A 19,010-nucleotide genomic window follows, 5' to 3' on the forward strand; every position below is an offset into this window, starting at 1 on the left:
TGATTCAAGGGAACGCTATTACTGCGCCGTTATGTGCAGAAAAACTAGGATTTAAAAAATCACTGGAATCAAATTATGTTGAAACCATACCCACATTTTCCCTCCAAACTGGGTCCTTTTCCCCGGCTACATTTTGCCAGATTTTCCTGAGCCTCCATCAGTGTAGACACCAGGTCAGTCTTGGTAAGAAATGCTGAAAAGACTATGGTGACACCACTCAAGCCTCTGCCCAGACTGAGTGCTCTGGTGGCCGATCAGTGCTCGATGGAATAAAAAGTAGTGTAAACACAAAACACAAACAGAATGAACTCAATGATCTCACTCACCCCTAGAGTCCCTATTGAACATTGAGGTCCACTGGTGAGTATCATGGGCCTCAATGCAAGTATGGGAAATGGAACTCTAGGCCTAATTTAGTAGAAAGAACACTCATAATTGAGGATGCAGAGAGCCCACTAGAGCTCCTGCCACAGCAGCTGCTTACCCATTGATAGCTACATCCCTGAAGCTGGTCATTTCCTTTGGTGGTCAGTCAAAGGACATGATTCAAGTTTAGCTACACATATACCGGGGAGGTTCCATGTTCACTCGTAGAGATTTGGAGCTTGCAAACGACTAGCGTGTTTGCTATTTGAAAAACTTTTTGAAACCCCCAAAGGTTTTAGATGTAGTTTTTGTTTGGTGAGCAGCTGAAGTAAGCACTCACGCACAGAGCGCAAACCTTCAATGCCTGTTTTTTCTTTGGTGCATTGACGAGATGAGCCACCACTTGCCAATGCAACATTACAAAGTCAAATAAGAATTGTCATAGTATCTTCAAACTCTCCTGCTTGGACCCAACATGGCGCCCACCTGCCTCCTTCACTGAGTGAACGCACAGGACTTGCCACTATCCTAAAAGCCATGGCAATCCTAGTCCACCAGTTGCAACTGGTTTGCACTGGACCCAATAGTAGTACATGAGGGTTTGGGAATTTAACTAAATTCGATCAGAACTAAGAAAAAAAAAAGAGGAAATATATCAACTAAAACTAATGACACTGTTCAACATCAACAATCACTGCCAAGATGCCACTGGAAGCAAACAAATTCCCCTGGGGAAGGGCAGCATAGAAGCAATCTCAAGTAAATCTTTGTGAAGGCAATTTGCACATGAACGTCTCAGATATGTTTCAGGCATCACCACCTTGGCATTGGTGCCAACTTTCTACAAAACGGTACTGATGTTGTGAATCTCATAGTTTGCTCCTGAGAAAACCTTGTCCAGCGTTTTCAGAGATGAGGGAGGCAGGACGGGGGGAGATTCCAACATCATTCCCAGCACGCACGGCGACGGGCCTTTCCTTCACAGATCTCTTATCGCCCTGGAGCAGCGCTTCCTGTTGCGCCTCTGGATACATCCACTGCCAGTCTTGGCTGCAGGACAGAGGAGCAGGAATGGGGCGCGCCAGGCCTTCCAGTAAAGAATGGGCCTGCAAGCCAGGACTGCAGGAAATCTCTGTAACAACATCAGCGTCCCTCGCGAGGCGGGTGTGGGCGCAGGCTTGGCTCACCTATGAGTGTAGGGACATCTGTGCTTGTGCAGAAGTGGGGATGGGGAGAGCTGGAGAGCCAACCTCCTCCATCAGTGTGGTGAATTCGAGGCAGAGGGGCACACTCTTCAGAGCCATGCCGGAGACCATCGTCTGTCCCAACAGTGCGGTGGTTGCAATGATGTTTGAAGACTGCAGGACAAGCCGCACTGATGTGACAAGTTTTCCCGCCATATTGCTCTTTCTAACTAAGGCCATCAAGCCATGGGTGTAGCTTCCATTGGCAAAGCCGGAGCAGTTGCACCAGGGCTCAGTGGAGCCCACTGAAACCTGATTATTGCTGTATTTCACAGCTCAAGCAGCCACCAAGGGGCCATTTCCATCCTTGGCTTGGACCTATGACACATTGGAAGCGTCACTGCATCCGGTAAAGGCATTCTTCCATCATCATGCGTTAATGTAACCATGGTCGCGTGATCCCCTTTATGAAAGACGATGCTTCACTATGGGACTACACAGCATCCGCATTTTGGCAACTTGCAGCCCGGCACTGCGATGCATTGCCCGCTCTGACCCTCTGGTGACCCACCACTTTCCACTACAATCCATTCCAACCTTCGCAAGCTGATCATTGGTATACCAGGCTCCTCATCATCATGATGTTGGGTGAACAACCTTTTTGAAGTGGATGTAATTTCCACATCACATGATCCCCTCTAAGAAACAAGAGATAATGTGGTTACTCTCCCAATTTCCCTGCATATCCTCTCCACGAGAAAGCCTAGTTTTGAACTCAGCTGGCCACCACAAAAAGCCTGAACTGCACTGTAAGATAGACCTAGAATGCATCTCCTTGACCCTGCTCTGTTCTAATGTGGGAGTGTTTGGAAAGCTGCAGCTCTCGGAGGATGCTGAAAGCTGTCGGTGCCACAGCTGAGAAGTGCCATATACTGAAACATAAAGACACAGTAGCAATCTGCTCACCTGGCTGGAATGGTGGGCATTGATTTGTTCCAGTGGTTTATTTGTAAATAAAAACGTGCTGGTACCCAAAGCTCTCCTCTGAAACACATGGCTGCTGCATTTAAATGTGCGAGCACAGAATACTGAAACAGCATGATCCTAAAACCATCTCAGGCCTCTTTAATCCATTTACAGCCACTCCTTGCCCCTTCAGCTCACTCTTGCAGCTTGCTGCTTTCTATAATGTGACGCTTTTTTGTTTTTCTCTTCCTCCGTCTTTCCCATATGTGTTTTTTGCTCGCAGTAAATGCTTGAGAGAGAAAAAAATTGCCGGCCTTCAAAAATACGTGCTGGTGCCCAGGACCGGAAACCACCAGCTCAAATTAAGCACTGGCTTGTTCACATCAATTACTTCTTAACAATATACGTATTACAGATGAAATCACAAGTTAAGCGTGTCATACATCCAAACAGATGTAGGCAATTTACCCATCAGGTTTACTGTAACCCCAACATTAGTTAAGAGATGTCAAGAGGAGGGTGCGAAAAGAAAGAGTGAGGAGCCCTTTGCTAGGTCCACCACATCATGGCGGCAAAGGTCTCCGACTGCATGTTAGGCTACTCACTCCAGGCCTGTTTTACTGTGTATTCTGGGATTTTTAGTCCAGCATTTAGAAGGACCTTGCATTTTCAGGGCCTGGATAACCTCACTGGTATTAGTCAGCACTCTACAAATCCATCTTACATTACATTTAGAAGTGGAAAGGTGGACTGGAGAACTTCTCCAACCAGACATGGCAGAAGTTGAGCACCCTATACATTCTGCTAGTATTTATTATAAATACAACACCACAAGTCCCACAGTGCAAAGCAATAAACAGGATCGGATTGGCTACTCAAGCCTACGATGGGACAACCTTAGTTCTCCGCCATAGTTCATGGGAATATGTCATAGACTGGAGGCTGCAGACCCAGTGTGTATTTCTGTTGGCGTGCAGCCCAGTCGCATAATGCAAACTGATCCCACGACGCTATATGATGGCCTGAGGGCCTCCTGACTCCCATATCTCACAGATATTCATTGCCCTAGGCCTGAATGGAGTGGCCTAATGGTTGAGGGGCTGCCGGGGTGTGTGTTACACCTCTGGTACAGCTGTGGGGGCCTGGGTGAGCCGGCCTGCTCTTAGCCAGAACCAATGCTCAGCTTTGTGGTGGAGAGCCCACCCCCTTTCACCGTATCCCCCGGGTTCACTTCTCGAGGTTGTTCCTAGGAGGTCTCCCCAGTGCTGCCAGATGCCAGGGGCGGCCTGGCCTGGATCCCGCCTCATGCCTCGCTCCTTCACACCCTACACTTCCCACCCCTGTCTCTCACTCCGGGGTGGGCTTTTACATCCCTCCCGAATCTACAGTCGTTTTAATCTATTTCTCTTTACAATCGTTTTCACCTTTTTCTGTTCCTCGTGTTTCTCTCTCTTTTGCTCTGGGTTAAAAACTGTTGATGAAAAGCAAGTCCTGCTCCCCAAAAATGAGAGCCACTGCCCACCAGCTCCACGATTAGAGCACCGCCTCTCCTTCCACTGCCCCCCCCGGCTGCAGCGCTACATTCACCCCGGCATGGACCGCTGGACTGTAGGCTCAAAGCTCCAAGCAGCAGAGATGCCTGGCCCCATGTCATGGGCCCTGATGCAAGAAAACAAACCGGTCCACCCGGGCCCAGTTGGGTAGTAGAAACAAAGCCATAATGGGTGTACAGTAGACCACGGTGCCACTGCACCTGCTGTACCATTTACAGTTTGGCCCTAGCCGACCAGTTAGGCAGGGTTTGCAGAGGACTGGGGCACTTCTAATACTATGTAAGTTGTAGTTCGATGCGTAGAGCTATCTTCCATTTTGTGGTCCCTGGTAAGACATCTTTAGAGAGCCGTGTGTTGCTGTGTTTCTGACTTCAGCTGTACCAATAGGTAGCGAACAGAGGATTCCACCTCGCAGTTGTGATTTAAAGGGCTCCGGCTTCCTTCCTGGTGCTTAGTCGCCCGTTTATGAGAGAAATGAAGTCACCGTGGAGTTCAAGGACTTTTGTGAACATGATCCAGGACATTTTCTCGTCCTGCACTGAGAAAGTTTGAAAACTTGTAACAAGTTTAGAAGGCACTAGTTTAAAGGCGCGGGGGAGATATGGGAACTACGTCAATACAGGCAAGCCTCAGCTGGAAGGGTCCGGGCGACCTGAGCTGTGGACGGCTGTGACTACATGTAGGGTGGCCTGCTGCCAAGAATTAAGTGCAGTAGCACTGAGGAGGGAAGATGTGACAAAATGAAGGACGGACGCACAGACGTGATGACGGACGTGTTACATGCGTGCACATGAGTGTCTGCACATAAACGTGCGGAGAAAGCCTCGTGACTCCTCCAGGGCCACAAGTTCCACACAATCCTGTACTCAGCGTCCCCGGATAGTGTGTGCAGGCCGCATTCTCTAGCACTTCTCCCGACATGTCCTCAAACCATGAGAACTAAAAGATTATATAGAAAAGTGGAAGCTTGTCCTGCTTCTACCAGTGCTGCACCTCTCTGTGTATGTGAGGGAGGACTGCACTGCTGTGGTCTCCGCTGCACCTCTCTGTGTATGTGAGGGAGGACTGCACTGCTGTGGTCTCCGCTGCACCTCTCTGTGTATGTGAGGGAGGGTTGCACTGCTGTGGCCTCCGCTGCACCTCTCTGTGTTTGTGAGGGAGGACTGCACTGCTGTGGCCTCCGCTGCACCTCTCTGTGTTTGTGAGGGAGGACTGCACTGCTGTGGCCTCCGCTGCACCTCTCTGTGTTTGTGAGGGAGGGTTGCACTGCTGTGGCCTCCGCTGCACCTCTCTGTGTTTGTGAGGGAGGGTTGCACTGCTGTGGCCTCCGCTGCACCTCTCTGTGTAAGTGAGGGAGGGTTGCACTGCTGTGGCCTCCGCGGCACCTCTCTGTGTTTGTGAGGGAGGACTGCACTGCTGTGGTCTCCGCTGCACCTCTCTGTGTTTGTGAGGGAAGACTGCACTGCTGTGGTCTCCGCTGCACCTCTCTGTGTTTGTGAGGGAGGACTGCACTGCTGTGGTCTCCGCTGCACCTCTCTGTGTTTGTGAGGGAGGGCTGCACTGCTGTGGCCTCCGCTGCACCTCTCTGTGTGTTTGTGAGGGAGGGCTGCACTGCTGTGGCCTCCGCTGCACCTCTCTGTGTGTTTGTGAGGGAGGGCTGCACTGCTGTGGTCTCCGCTGCACCTCTCTGTGTTTGTGAGGGAGGACTGCACTGCTGTGGTCTCCGCTGCACCTCTCTGTGTTTGTGAGGGAGGGTTGCACTGCTGTGGTCTCCGCTGCACCTCTCTGTGTTTGTGAGGGAGGACTGCACTGCTGTGGCCTCCGCTGCACCTCTCTGTGTGAGGGAGGGTTGCACTGCTGTGGTCTCCGCTGCACCTCTCTGTGTATGTGAGGGAGGGTTGCACTGCTGTGGCCTCCGCTGCACCTCTCTGTGTTTGTGAGGGAGGACTGCACTGCTGTGGCCTCCGCTGCACCTCTCTGTGTGAGGGAGGGTTGCACTGCTGTGGTCTCCGCTGCACCTCTCTGTGTATGTGAGGGAGGGTTGCACTGCTGTGGCCTCCGCTGCACCTCTCTGTGTTTGTGAGGGAGGACTGCACTGCTGTGGCCTCCGCTGCACCTCTCTGTGTTTGTGAGGGAGGACTGCACTGCTGTGGTCTCCGAAGCACCTCTTTGTGTATGTGAGGGAGGACTGCACTGCTGTGGTCTGCATTGCACATGTTCTGTGTAAGTGAGGGAGGGTTGCACTGCTGTGGTCTCCGGAGCACCTCTCTGTGTTTGTGAGGGAGGGTTGCACTGCTGTGGCCTCCGCTGCACCTCTCTGTGTTTGTGAGGGAGGACTGCACTGCTGTGGTCTCCGCTGCACCTCTCTGTGTAAGTGAGGGAGGGTTGCACTGCTGTGGCCTCCGCTGCACCTCTCTGTGTTTGTGAGGGAGGACTGCACTGTTGTGGTCTCCGCTGCACCTCTCTGTGTTTGTGAGGGAGGACTGCACTGCTGTGGTCTCCGCTGCACCTCTCTGTGTTTGTGAGGGAGGACTGCACTGCTGTGGCCTCCGCTGCACCTCTCTGTGTGTTTGTGAGGGAGGACTGCACTGCTGTGGCCTCCGCTGCACCTCTCTGTGTTTGTGAGGGAGGACTGCACTGCTGTGGTCTCCGCTGCACCTCTCTGTGTTTGTGAGGGAGGACTGCACTGCTGTGGCCTCCGCTGCACCTCTCTGTGTTTGTGAGGGAGGGTTGCACTGCTGTGGTCTCCGCTGCACCTCTCTGTGTTTGTGAGGGAGGGTTGCACTGCTGTGGCCTCCGCTGCACCTCTCTGTCTTTGTGAGGGAGGGTTGTACTGCTGTGGTCTCCGCTGCACCTCTCTGTGTGAGGGAGGGTTGCACTGCTGTGGTCTCCGCTGCACCTCTCTGTGTATGTGAGGGAGGGTTGCACTGCTGTGGCCTCCGCTGCACCTCTCTGTGTTTGTGAGGGAGGACTGCACTGCTGTGGCCTCCGCTGCACCTCTCTGTGTGAGGGAGGGTTGCACTGCTGTGGTCTCCGCTGCACCTCTCTGTGTATGTGAGGGAGGGTTGCACTGCTGTGGCCTCCGCTGCACCTCTCTGTGTTTGTGAGGGAGGGTTGCACTGCTGTGGTCTCCGCTGCACCTCTCTGTGTTTGTGAGGGAGGACTGCACTGCTGTGGTCTCCGAAGCACCTCTCTGTGTATGTGAGGGAGGACTGCACTGCTGTGGTCTGCATTGCACATGTTCTGTGTAAGTGAGGGAGGGTTGCACTGCTGTGGTCTCCGGAGCACCTCTCTGTGTTTGTGAGGGAGGGTTGCACTGCTGTGGCCTCCGCTGCACCTCTCTGTGTTTGTGAGGGAGGACTGCACTGCTGTGGTCTCCGCTGCACCTCTCTGTGTTTGTGAGGGAGGACTGCACTGCTGTGGTCTGCACTGAACATGTTCTGTGTAAGTGAGGGAGGGTTGCACTGCTGTGGCCTCCGCTGCACCTCTCTGTGTTTGTGAGGGAGGGTTGCACTGCTGTGGCCTCCGCTGCACCTCTCTGTGTGAGGGAGGTTTGCACTGCTGTGGGTGGCCTCCGCTGCACCTCTCTGTGTTTGTGAGGGAGGACTGCACTGCTGTGGTCTCCGCTGCACCTCTCTGTGTTTGTGAGGGAGGGTTGCACTGCTGTGGTCTCCGCTGCACCTCTCTGTGTTTGTGAGGGAGGACTGCACTGCTGTGGCCTCCGCTGCACCTCTCTGTGTTTGTGAGGGAGGGTTGCACTGCTGTGGTCTCCGCTGCACCTCTCTGTGTTTGTGAGGGAGGGTTGCACTGCTGTGGTCTCCGCTGCACCTCTCTGTGTATGTGAGGGAGGGTTGCACTGCTGTGGCCTCCGCTGCACCTCTCTGTGTTTGTGAGGGAGGACTGCACTACTGTGGCCTCCGCTGCACCTCTCTGTGTTTGTGAGGGAGGACTGCACTGCTGTGGTCTCCGCTGCACCTCTCTGTGTATGTGAGGGAGGACTGCACTGCTGTGGTCTGCATTGCACATGTTCTGTGTAAGTGAGGGAGGGTTGCACTGCTGTGGTCTCCGGAGCACCTCTCTGTGTTTGTGAGGGAGGGTTGCACTGCTGTGGCCTCCGCTGCACCTCTCTGTGTTTGTGAGGGAGGACTGCACTGCTGTGGTCTCCGCTGCACCTCTCTGTGTTTGTGAGGGAGGACTGCACTGCTGTGGCCTCCGCTGCACCTCTCTGTGTTTGTGAGGGAGGGTTGCACTGCTGTGGTCTCCGCTGCATCTCTCTGTGTAAGTGAGGGAGGGTTGCACTGCTGTGGCTTCCGTTGCACCTCTCTATGTTTGTGAGGGAGGGTTGCACTGCTGTGGCCTCCGCTGCACCTCTCTGTGTTTGTGAGGGAGGGTTGCACTGCTGTGGCCTCCGCTGCACCTCTCTGTGTTTGTGAGGGAGGGTTGCACTGCTGTGGCCTCCGCTGCACCTCTCTGTGTTTGTGAGGGAGGGTTGCACTGCTGTGGTCTCCGCTGCACCTCTCTGTGTGAGGGAGGGTTGCACTGCTGTGGCCTCCGCTGCACTTCTCTGTGTGAGGGAGGGTTGCACTGCTGTGGGTGGCCTCCGCTGCACCTCTCTGTGTTTGTGAGGGAGGGTTGCACTGCTGTGGCCACCGCTGCACCTCTCTGTGTGAGGGAGGGTTGCACTGCTGTGGTCTCCGCTGCACCTCTCTGTGTAAGTGAGGGAGGGTTGCACTGCTGTGGTCTCCGCTGCACCTCTCTGTGTTTGTGAGGGAGGACTGCACTGCTGTGGCCTCCGCTGCACCTCTGTGTTTGTGAGGAAGGGTTGCACTGCTGTGGCCTCCGCTGCACCTCTCTGTGTTTGTGAGGGAGGGTTGCACTGCTGTGGCCTCCGGAGCACCTCTGTGTGTTTGTGAGGGAGGGCTGCACTGCTGTGGCCTCCGCTGCACCTCTCTGTGTTTGTGAGGGAGGGTTGCACTGCTGTGGCCGCTGCACCTCTCTGTGTTTGTGAGGGAGGACTGCACTGCTGTGGTCTCCGCTGCACCTCTCTGTGTAAGTGAGGGAGGGTTGCACTGCTGTGGTCTCCGCTGCACCTCTCTGTGTATGTGAGGGAGGACTGCACTGCTGTGGTCACCGCTGCACCTCTCTGTGTTTGTGAGGGAGGGTTGCACTGCTGTGGCCTCCGGAGCACCTCTCTGTGTTTGTGAGGGAGGGTTGCACTGCTGTGGTCTCCGCTGCACCTCTCTGTGTTTGTGAGGGAGGACTGCACTGCTGTGGTCTCCGCTGCACCTCTCTGTGTTTGTGAGGGAGGGTTGCACTGCTGTGGCCTCCGCTGCACCTCTCTGTGTATGTGAGGGAGGGTTGCACTGCTGTGGTCTCCGCTGCACCTCTCTGTGTTTGTGAGGGAGGACTGCACTGCTGTGGTCTCCGCTGCACCTCTCTGTGTTTGTGAGGGAGGGTTGCACTGCTGTGGCCTCCGCTGCACCTCTCTGTGTTTGTGAGGGAGGGTTGCACTGCTGTGGCCTCCGCTGCACCTCTCTGTGTATGTGAGGGAGGACTGCACTGCTGTGGTCTCCGCTGCACCTCTCTGTGTTTGTGAGGGAGGGTTGCACTGCTGTGGCCTCCGCTGCACCTCTCTGTGTTTGTGAGGGAGGACTGCACTGCTGTGGTCTCCGCTGCACCTCTCTGTGTATGTGAGGGAGGACTGCACTGCTGTGGTCTGCATTGCACATGTTCTGTGTAAGTGAGGGAGGGTTGCACTGCTGTGGTCTCCGGAGCACCTCTCTGTGTTTGTGAGGGAGGGTTGCACTGCTGTGGCCTCCGTTGCACCTCTCTGTGTTTGTGAGGGAGGACTGCACTGCTGTGGTCTCCGCTGCACCTCTCTGTGTTTGTGAGGGAGGACTGCACTGCTGTGGCCTCCGCTGCACCTCTCTGTGTTTGTGAGGGAGGGTTGCACTGCTGTGGTCTCCGCTGCACCTCTCTGTGTAAGTGAGGGAGGGTTGCACTGCTGTGGCCTCCGCTGCACCTCTCTATGTTTGTGAGGGAGGGTTGCACTGCTGTGGTCTCCGGAGCACCTCTCTGTGTAAGTGAGGGAGGGTTGCACTGCTGTGGCCTCCACTGCACCTCTCTGTGTTTGTGAGGGAGGGTTGCACTGCTGTGGTCTCCGGAGCACCTCTCTGTGTTTGTGAGGGAGGACTGCACTGCTGTGGCCTCCACTGCACCTCTCTGTGTTTGTGAGGGAGGGTTGCACTGCTGTGGTCTCCGCTGCACCTCTCTGTGTTTGTGAGGGAGGACTGCACTGCTGTGGCCTCCGCTGCACCTCTCTGTGTTTGTGAGGGAGGACTGCACTGCTGTGGTCTCCGCTGCACCTCTCTGTGTAAGTGAGGGAGGACTGCACTGCTGTGGTCTCCGGAGCACCTCTGTGTGTTTGTGAGGGAGGACTGCACTGCTGTGGTCTCCGCTGCACCTCTCTGTGTTTGTGAGGGAGGGTTGCACTGCTGTGGTCTCCGCTGCACCTCTCTGTGTATGTGAGGGAGGACTGCACTGCTGTGGTCTGCATTGCACATGTTCTGTGTAAGTGAGGGAGGGTTCCACTACTGTGGTCTGGACTGTCACATTTTCTCTGTATGTGAGAGATATTTGCACTGTTGTGGTCTCCGCCGCACCTGTTCTGTGTATGTGAGGGACAGATGCACAGCTGTGGTCTGCTCTGTTTGTGTTTTATGTGAGAGATGTGTGCACTGCTGTGGTCTCCACTGCACCTGTTCTGTGTATGTGAGGGAGGGTTCCACTGCTCTAGTCTCCGCTGCACCTGTTCTGTGTATGTGAGGGAGGGTTCCACTGCTCTAGTCTCCGCTGCACCTGTTCTGTGTATGTGAGGGAGGGCTGTACTGCTGTGACCTCCACTAGAACCTGCTATCTGTATGTGAGAGAAGTTTGCTCTGCTGTGGTCTCCACTGCACTTTTTCCGTTTAGGGAGGGTTGCACTTCTGTGGTCCCTGCTGTGTCTTTTCTATTTACGTGAGGGAGGGTTGCATTGTTGTGGTCTCTGCTACATGCATGTAAGGGATTTGTTCACTCCTCTGGTCTCCATTGTACGTGTTGTGTGTATGTGATGGAGGGTTTCACTGCTGTGGCGGGCGCTGTACCTGTTCCATGGCAGTGAGCGGGGCACGCACTGCAGTGCCCTGTGTTGTAACAGACATGTATAGTATGTGACGAGGCTTGCCCTGCATTGGCCTCCGCAGTGACAGTTCTGCACTTGTGAAACAAACTTGATCAGTCGTGGCCCACGCTGTAACAGTTCAGTCTGTGTATGTGAGGGTGACTTCCACGCCTGTGCCCTCCGCCGCTACACTCCTGCATGTGCGCATGAGACGTGCACTGCTGTGGCCTGAACTCTGACAGCTCTGCATGTGTAAGGAGTCTTCCACCAATGTGGGCTAAGGAGTGATTGTTCTGTGCATGTGGGGACGCATGCATGCCAGCGGCCTTTGATGTACACGTGTGTGTATCTGAGAGATGTTTGCACTGTTGTGGCCCCTACTGTAACACGTCTGTATGTGTGAGGGTGTCTTCCACTATGGTGACTGGTGTTGTAATGGTGCTCTGTATGTGAGGGAGTCGTGCAGTCTGGTAGCTCATGTTGTAATGGTTCTGTGTATGTGAGGGAGGCTTGCACTGTCGTGGCCTGTGCTGGAATGGTTCTGTGTATGTGAGGGAGGCTTGCACTGTCGTGGCCTGTGCTGGAATGGTTCTGTGTATGTGACGGAATCTTGCACTGTCGTGGCCTCTGTGTATGTGAGGGAGGCTTGCACTGTCGTGGCCTGTGTTTTAATTGTTCCATGTGAGAGAGTCATGTACTCTTGTGACCTCAGCTGTGACAATGCTATGCATGTGAGTGACCTTTGCATCTCCGTGTTCTAAAAATGTTCCATATGTGAGGTAGTCCTACGCTGCTGGGGCCCGTGCTGTAACTGTTGTACGTATGGTGCTGCAAGATGTTTCCTATGAAAGTGTGGGGGAAGCTTTCACAGTTTGTTGTAATGTATGTATTATGTGTGTGGAAATGTACACTACTGCTTTCGGTACTTTAAATGTTCTGCGTGTGTAGGGGAATGTTGCATTTGTCCAAATGTCTCGTGTGTGCGCTGTCCTTCTTTGTATGTTGCTATACACAGCTGATTTGTGTGTATGTGAGAAGCTTGCACTGCTGTTTGTGCTGCCCGTGTTCTGTGTGTGTTGTGAGGTGCTGCGCATGTGCTGGTCTTGTAAGTTCTGGCTGATGAAATCTTTTCGGTGGTACATCCCGAGCGATCAGTGTGTGAGGCTTGTTTTTCCACCCACTTGTGCTATAAGGTGGACCATACCACATACAAATTGATATGTTCTTCTCCGTGTTTGTAACTAATTTGTGCACATCAGACAAACTCAGAAACCTACTCGACTTGAGAGAAACTGCCTTGTTCTAAATGAATACCCCCAAAATTAGTTTTGCAAACAGGAATTTGAACTTGACTAAAGGAATGATTGTAGGGCGGGTGATCCCTCAGAAGTATATTGGAAACGTCAGTACAGCTTAGAGCAGAGGTCTTCAAACTGGGGGGCGGGCCCCCCTAGGGGGGCCTGAAGTGATCCCAGGGGGGGCCCCAGACTCTGGGCAAAATAAATATTATACAGATAACAGGCTTTTGTTTTAAGCAGAAGCATGTTATTGCAGTTTTAAAAAGGTAACAGTACTTAACTGCAATGTTTAAATAGGTTTAGACATATTTAAACATTGCCATGTTTATAGAATAATTGTGAAAAATTCTGAGGGGGGCCCAATGATTTTTATTTTTCAACTGGGGGGGCGCGGCATTAAAAAGTTTGGAGACCTCTGGCTTAGATGGAGAAGGAACCTTCCAAATTAGGGTGACTTGAGAATCGTGCATGGTTTACACAGAAGAGAGACCGTCTGCAACACTCCAGTCCCCATCACATAAAATTACACCTGCTTTGACTTTCAGGTAATGAAATACAACTTTTTACTGGAAATATGGTTGTTTATTCAATAAAATGGTTCCAGAAGCAAACACGTATCAGATCCAGAAAACTTCAAATGAGGCCCAGATGTTGTATCGTTCGCAGCACACAGAACTCGAAAAGCCTGTGTGAGTGCCAAGCGCCAATGCCTGGGTGGTATATTCAGTCAAAACTAGGCCGGAGCGCGGGACAGACCACCACCACCAATGTGGAAAAGAAACTGCCTAAAAAAACCACACACATCCCTAAGGAATATCCATGATACCACAGCATAAAGCAAGCGCAGAACCAGTCAACATTGTCGGTATGAAAATGCGGCCTGTGAGGTACTGACAGGGTCAATAGTGCTGAAAGTGTCATAAAGTGGGTACAGTACGGGTCAGTACTGTTCATGTGCACAGAAGGTCAGTACATTACTCACCAGTGTATTTGATAGTACAGGAGAGTGGGTGCAGCGCCGGGCAGCACTGTGTGTATGAACGTAAAGAGAGTACTGCACTAGTAGCCAGGAGTGTTCATACTGCAGTAGAGCGGACGCATTGATGCTCAATGCTCTTTGTATTAACATACTTTTGCACAGTACTGGTAATTAAAACTTCATAGTGTACATATTAACATTAATTTGGTTCAGTACTTGCCACTGATGCTCAATATTTATACTAACGCACATGTGCTACAATAAGGGTTATTAATGCTCAATATTGTATATTTTAATATACTTTTGGTACAGTACTGGTTATTAATGCTCAATATTGTATATATTAGCATACTTTCGGTACAGTACTGGTCATTAATGCTCAATATTGTATATATTAACATACGTTTGATACAGTACTGGCCATTAATGCTCAATATTATATATATTAGCATACTTTTGGTACAGTACTGGTCATTAATGCTCAATATTCTTCATATTAGCATTCCTTTGATACAGGACTGGTTATTACAATTGATCAGATCATTCGTGGGAACATATGTTTAAACTACCATCCACCAGGTACAAGATCTATCATCACTGTTCGTGTACACATTAAATAACCATGGGATTACTTTGTACTGTTCGTCGTGATACAAACCACGCAACTGTCTAATGTTTTAGGCACAGAACTGGTCGATGTTGTACAACATAAAAGCATGTTCAGTACTGGACGATGTTGCGCACAGCTACACACGTGTACAGTACTGGACGATGGTGCGCATAGCTACACACTTGTCCATTACTAGACGATGGTGCACATAGTGTACAGTACTGGACAATGGTGCCCACAGATGCATACATGTACAGTAGTGCGCGATGGTGCGCATAACTACACACATGTACAGTTCTGGGTGGTGCGCGCAGCTACACACATGTACAGTCCTTGATGGTGGTGCGCGCATCTATACACCTGTATAGTACTGGACCATGGTGCACAGAGCTACACACATGTTCAGTACTGGACGATGGTGCGCACAGCTACATACATGTACAGTACTGGATGGTGATGCCCATAGCTACAAACATGTATAGCACTGGACGATGGTGCACACAGCAACACACATGTTCAGTACTGGACGATGGTGCGCACAGCTACATACATGTACAGTACTGGATGGTGATGCCCATAGTTACACACATGTACAGTACTGGATAGTGGTGCACACAAGCACACACATATACAGTACTGTATTGTGGTGCCCATACCTACACACATGTATAGCACTTGACGATGGTGCACACAGCAACACACATGTTCAGTCCTGGACGATGGTGCGCACAGCTACATACATGTACGGTACTGATAGGTGGTGCCCATAGGTACACACATGTACAGTACTGGATAGTGTTTCACACAGGCACACATGTACGGTACTGATAGGTGGTGCCCATAGCTACACACATGAACAGTACTGGATGGTGGTGCACACAGGCACACACCTGTACAGTACTGTATGGTGGTGCACACAGGCACACACATGTACAGTACTGATAGGTGGTGCCCATAGCTACACACATGTACAGTACTGGGCGATGGTGTACACAGTGACACACATGTACAGTACTGAATTGTGGTGCGTACCGCTACAGACATGTACAGTACTGGATAGTGGTGCACACAGGCACACACCTGTACAGTACTGTATGGTGGTGCACACAGGCACACACATGTACAGTACTGATAGGTGGTGCCCATAGCTACACACATGTACAGTACTGGGCGATGGTGCACACAGTGACACACATGTACAGTACTGAATTGTGGTGCGTACCGCTACAGACATGTACAGTACTGGATAGTGGTGCACACAGGCACACACCTGTACAGTACTGTATGGTGGTGCACACAGGCACACACATGTACAGTACTGATAGGTGGTGCCCATAGCTACACACATGTACAGTACTGGGCGATGGTGCACACAGTGACACACATGTACAGTACTGAATTGTGGTGCGTACCGCTACAGACATGTACAATACTGGATAGTGGTGCACACAGGCAAACACTCGTACAGTGCTGGGTGGTGGTGCGTAGAGCTACACACAAGTCTGGCCGTGATTAAACGTTATACATAGAAGCCTAAAGCAAATGTTGTTATGGTCAGTAACATTGTCCTTGTGGTGTACTGGTCAGTACTGTACTGGGCATTACCAGTTAGAATTGTTAACCTGATGGCAAACATGTCCAATATTACACACAATATCATTGCACGTGGGTAGTACTGGGTATATATCAGAACTGTTTTCTATGTAAGCATAGATCCCCTCGGTACGGACCATTGCTGCTGAAAACAAATTATAGATGCTCCGGTACTGACCAGTACTATTCATGGAAGCATAAGGCACATACCGAGCAGGTGAATACTAAGCTAGGGTACTACTCAGTTACATACTGGCCAGTACTGGTTATTTGTGTTCACATTAGCAACACAGTATATGCGGTACTGGCAGCATTATTATTCAATACGTAAAGGCGATTGAGTGTGTTGTTCTGAGTTGTGGTGTTCATATTAATATAAAACAGGTACAGGGCTGTATTGTACTGGCTAGTACTGTTTACAGTAACATAAAGCGAGGTGGATATGTACAGCACTGGTGGGTGGTAGGTGTCTTTTATTTAACATAAAGCGTGGAACCGTACCGGTCACGTTTGTTGACTCCATTACAATACAGATACAGTACTGGCAACCTATTGCAGACTCGTTAATGTCAATATTACTAATGTACAGGACATGGGGCAGTGCTTAATTTATGCCGGTGCTTGCAGTTGTTAGGCTCCGACGCGCATTTTAAGGGACCAAGGTTTATATTTCATCATTAGACTTTGATTTAGACCATGAGAGAAAAATGCAAAAACAACGATAAAAGGAGAATGCGGGGGTGAAAAAAATAACGTGCAAGAGAGAGATAAAGACATGAAGAGGAAGGTGGTGGGAGAAACAAGCAGGAGTTAGACTCAACACCATCAGCCTTGGTACTGAGCAAGCGTTCGGCAGAAAACTTTGGGGCCCTCACTTACACGTTTGCAAAATAAGAGCGTTCCCCCGAGCCCCGGCTTACCTCGCTTGGTGGACAGCCTGCCCCGTTCTCCTCACACGCAATCCGGCGCTTCTCCTGGCGTGCCCGTGAGAGCACCCGCAGCGGACACCACCACCAGGAGGGGGCAGCAGACGAGGGACCCCGAGCCGGAGACAGGAACCCCACTATCCGGCGGGAGGCGGCAGCGCCGGGTGCCCTGCGGAGACGGTCCCAAGGGCAGCGAGAGCCCCCCAGGACAGGCTCATAGAGGAGCGAGTTCTTCAGAGACTGTTCACCTGAGAGACATCCTGTGTGCGGGCAGCATGTCCTCTGGGGACAAGCTAATCCCGGCGGGTGTACTTAAGAGACATACACAGGAGCGTGTCCTCCAGTATAACGCTGTCCAGAAGCGCGTGTTCACCAGGGGTTGCACAAGAAGCCTGTCCTTAGAGATTTCATGCAAGCCAGGCGTGTCCCACGCAGACTGTCCTCGGCGGAGAGGCTTTAAGGCAGCGTGGCCTCTGGAAATAGAGTGTTTGCATGTAGCGTGACCCCCTCTCAAGATCCCCAGCGCCTCTGCACCGTCTCAGGGAGCTGCACAAGCCCCGGGCCCGCAGCCAAGACTGAGCCGTCAGTCAGGGAAGAGGGAGGACCAGCGCCCGCACAAGTGAGCAGCAGCCTGCTGTACTCGGATTCCTGGGCTGGGATCCCCCCTCCCGAAACATACACACCCTGCCTGCTTCCTGCGAACAGGAGGGAGGCCCTGCAGGCGATCACCACACAGGAGAGCGCGCGCTCAACCCGGCACTAGGGGATGATCCGGGCAATCACCCAATCACCGTGTCACCACACAAGGGAGACCACACTAAACCCAGCACTAGGGAATAATAGGGCTATTCACCCAATCACCGTGCGTGACACCGCTACACCTTGTAATGTGAAATGATCCAATCAATCACCCAATCACTGTGGGTGTCACCACACAGGGGAGCACACGCTAAACCCAGCACTAGGGAATGATCCGGACAGTCACTCAGTCACTGTGAGTGTCACCACTAAACCGAGTACTATGAAATGATCCGATGAGCCGCCACCTAACAGAAGAGCCACCTTCAAGCAGAGCACTGAGTAACACGCATCTAGCAACCATCAAAGCACCCAGTAACCAACAAAGCACTCCGCATCCAACGAGAACACAGCAGCTAACAAATCACTGAAAAGTGAGCCAAGAGAGCTTCCAGAGTTAATCCGAACACATATTGTTAACAGTGTAGCCAGTGCGGATCAGAAGCCCAGCACTCAACAAATCACACAGGACTGAACATCAGACAGAGCACTAACAGAGCACCAGCACTGATCTGAGAACCCAGCAGTGAAATACCAAACAGCGAACAGAGCAGCAGCCACTGAACTGAGCAACTACAATAAACAGAAGACCCAGCAACGAACACGGTACCCAGCTTTGGATACACATATCATCAAACAGAGCAGGTAACACTGAGCAGAACACGCAGCACTGACGAGAGCACACCGCAAGAGCGCAGCATTCAGGTCCAGCTGAGGGCACCCAGCACTGAACAGAACATGAACACAGCAGAGCCACCAGCGAAGAGCCACAGAGTGAAGCTTAATCACAGCACCTATCACCAAGCAGGGCGACCAGCACTGAACATAGCGCCCAGCAAACTAGACCCAGGGGCGCAGCTTGGTCGGTGAGATTGGAGGGGTGCGAGCTTCAGATTAGTGGGGCTACTAAATGAGGGAAAACACAGTGTTTTGTACACTTACCAACATTTTTGAAAGCTTTCAAAACAGAGAAGGGGAGCAAGTGTCTGCGTTTTTTTCTGTGTGTGTAAAACAAGTCCTGGTGACATCTGACAGACACTTCACCATACCCCACTGAAAGCCTCCCTAACCCAACTATTTACCAGAAAATACATTTATTAGTAGGGTGTAACACCCCATACACCCCTCTGGAGCCACAGCCCTGAATAGAACACACATCGCACAACAAAGCAGCAAGACAAGAATAGAGAGCCAGCAATGAAGGCAACAAAAAACAGAGACCTCAGTAGTGAACAAAGCCACACCTCTCATCTCAGCCACATTGGGTGGTGTCACCAACCATTTACACGGTTTACTCACCTCTCAACTTTTTCAGGAACACGTTTTGTAGTGTGGTTGGCGGTATTCTCGTTTACCTACCTCACCACCCCAAACTGATCTGCACAAGTACACCTCAAACAAATGCACATATTCTCGAATATCTTCTTTGACAGTCTGATTTAGGATTTGGTAGACAGAGTAAAGGCAGACAGGATGGGAGAGGACTTTACATCTCTGTCACGCTGCCTTTACTCAGTCCACCACATTTAGAAACGTCCATCGCATCACTGACATCGCTTATTGTTGGCAGGAACT

General features: G+C 51.6%; 1 protein-coding gene across 2 annotated transcripts in view; it reads right to left on the reverse strand.

The window, feature by feature from the left end:
• LOC138268689 (KN motif and ankyrin repeat domain-containing protein 1-like) overlaps nucleotides 1-17,665 on the reverse strand; it is a 110,753-nt gene extending 93,088 nt beyond the window's left edge. Inside the window, exon 1 of one of the 2 annotated variants that reach the window (XM_069218595.1) lies at nucleotides 16,632-17,665. The gene's annotated coding sequence lies outside the window, so the exon portion shown is untranslated. The remainder of the gene's footprint in view (nucleotides 1-16,631) is intronic. The other variant, XM_069218594.1, reaches the window with a different exon arrangement.
• Between the last annotated feature and the right edge of the window lie 1,345 nt (nucleotides 17,666-19,010).

The sequence above is a fragment of the Pleurodeles waltl genome, chromosome 12, assembly GCF_031143425.1.
Source record: "Pleurodeles waltl isolate 20211129_DDA chromosome 12, aPleWal1.hap1.20221129, whole genome shotgun sequence".
Taxonomy (NCBI): Eukaryota; Metazoa; Chordata; class Amphibia; order Caudata; family Salamandridae; genus Pleurodeles; species Pleurodeles waltl.